This window comes from Alligator sinensis, unplaced genomic scaffold, assembly GCF_000455745.1.
Source record: "Alligator sinensis unplaced genomic scaffold, ASM45574v1 scaffold876_1, whole genome shotgun sequence".
In the NCBI taxonomy this organism is placed as follows: Eukaryota; Metazoa; Chordata; order Crocodylia; family Alligatoridae; genus Alligator; species Alligator sinensis.
The window spans coordinates 2674772-2677487 of NW_005841938.1; positions in this window are offsets into that span (position 1 = coordinate 2674772).

Genomic DNA, 2716 nt, shown 5'->3' on the forward strand with positions numbered 1-2716 from the left:
ACTCTTTCCTGCCTATGCAGGGGGTCGGACTCGATGATCTATTGAGGTCCCTTCCGACCCTAGCATCTATGAATCTATATCCTAACCCAAATGAGACTTTCTTGAGCAGATTGGCAGTTGCTGTTGATATGTTGCTCCAGCCTGCAACATATGTGTAGTTATGCACATCAATATTTGTATTTTTACAGATGCTAGGACTTTGCCTTTTTGAGGTGCAGGCTTCTCTGATTCATTACAACAAACCCAAGAAGAGTGGTATTAGAAGTACTATGAAACCACATCTAAATGAAAGAAAAGCTATTTTCATCGAACGTATTTCCCATGCCACAAGGTACTGTTTGAAGTTCTAATGGATTAGGAGGCAACATTTCATTTCAAATTCTTCCATTTCCCACTTTGTACCGGGAGCTAACAAACCTTTCTCAATGTGTGCCTGAAAGATGATTGATGAGGTCCCACGTATACCTTTCCATTTATTTTTTACAAGAGCAGGTAACATCTCACAGGGAACTTTGAAAGGCATTCTGCTTTGAAACCATTCACCTTACATCGTACCTCTCTCTATCCTTTGATGTTACTAAGAATTGTGTACATGGAGACGATGTTATTCCTCTGGATGTGCCTTGAACATTTCCCAGTCGTTTTATGCTTCCACATTTAGTCATTCTCTTGTTTATGACCCCCTAGTCATTTCCTCGGCAGCAGATTGTGATGTGACATACAAGGATATGATGTCAAGCACAGGAAAATTAAAAATAAGAGTAGGTGAAGCCTCAGACCTTTTCTGAGAAAAATCCCTATTAATAAACAAACAGGGAAATGAAATATTTAGTAAGATTTGTGTCACAAAATTGTGTATATATCAAGCCCAGACTGGTCTACTAACTACAAGAAAACTTCCCAGAAAGCCCCTTGACAACTGCTCCAGCATCTGCTTTCTGTTGCTGTGAGGCAGTCGGTGCCTTGAGGTTATTTGAGATACTCCAAATGCATAGCAATCAAGCCTGCCAAATTCAAGTACAAGAAAATGGCGGGAGGAAAATGTGGCGGGTCAGACACCGGGACACCTGCCCCCCCAACCACCCAGCAGAAGGAAGAAAAGCACCAGTCCTTTCCTGCTTGGACCCTGACCTTGGCTAGGGTGAGGGTGAATGATTTCTTTCCATTGAGAGGGTTTTCTCTCCAAACTGAAGTGGCTACATTTAGTAGGCCATATGTGTTCCCCTTAATTGTGCGTGGCAAATTTTGTGGGTGTATTTTGTTTCCGGGTGCAAACTTGAGATGGGCGCTCATGAAAATGAGTTGCTGGAAAAATCTCATGTGTGCGTGCTGCTTCGTTATTGCCTGTAGGAAAGTGCAAAGTTGGTTCCCGCATTTATTATAGCTGCAGTTAAAAAAATCTGATGAAAATTCTGGCCCAATGTTTTTTGTTCCTCTCTCTATATTTCCCTTGAGTTATTAGCTGATCTAAGTCTTTCTGCATTTGCTTTTGACAACAGTACTTATTTTTCTGAGCAGCTGAACAGGTAACTTTTCACCTTGTGCATTATATTCTCAGTCATCTGAAAGAATGCATGTTTAGAACACAGCTGGGTAATTTGTGCTTAAAACGTGAACCAAAAAAAATTTAAAAAAAAAAAAGCTATTTAATATCCTGTCAAATTTCTGTTGTGTCTGTTTCTGAAATCTCTGTCCAAGGCTTGGTCCTTTCGTTCTCATCTGCTAGCCTTTCCTATTTTGCTTTTTCACCTATGACCTATGTCTCCATGGCTCTGTAGCTAGTGCGGGCATTTACAGCAAAGCACAAGGGATGCCGTTCTGATCTGCTGCCACTAGGTTTCCTCTCTTGTGTGCGTCCTGATCTGGTAGCCTTTTACACCCAACTTGGAGCAATGTAAGTGAACACCACAGGGTGCAGTTCAAAAGTGCTTTGCTTGTCTTTTGATTTCCTTTTTGAGGTCCTCTCGTCATCTTCTGATGCTTTGTGGAGTCTCTTCTCATGCCATATGACCACCTCTAGCGTTCTTGATGATACTATCAATTGCCTAATAATCCTTTCCCCCTTATTGTTTGCACCAGTCCACTCACTTTCCCATATTTCAGGTGGCTGCTTCCAGAAGGAAGCAAAAAGACAGTAAATCAGTTTTCAAAGGAAAGAAATTCAGACTCTGAAGTTCTGCCAACCTTTCAGACCTGCTTTGAAAGTTCCTACTTCACATTTTTTCTGACTCGCAGTATGGTAGCAATAAACTCTTTTGGAGTATTTAAATGTACAAAGTCATAGTAAAAGGATAATCTGTATGATGGATTTTCTTCTATCCATATTTATTCTTTTAAACCCATGTGTATATTTTTTTCAGAAAAGAAAAATATCTCCAGGGGACTAGATTAGTGTTAAAAAGATATCACATATGTTCATGATTTTCCTAGCATCACACTTTGACTTATCCATGCTGCAGAGCAGAGGGAGAGTAAGCCACCCATAAACTCAAATCTCTTCAGATGTTTTTATTGGCATAACAGTGACATCTATTGTTCAATATTATATAAATCTGTAAAATCCTCAGCAACTGCCTGCTGGTACTGAACTAATATTTTTTTTTGTATTTAATAAGATGCAAGTATTCACAGACAAATTACAGATTCAAAGGATTCAGTAACAATACATGTGATACTACAGTTGTGCTGCTATGCAGAATAATACGTCTAATTCCTT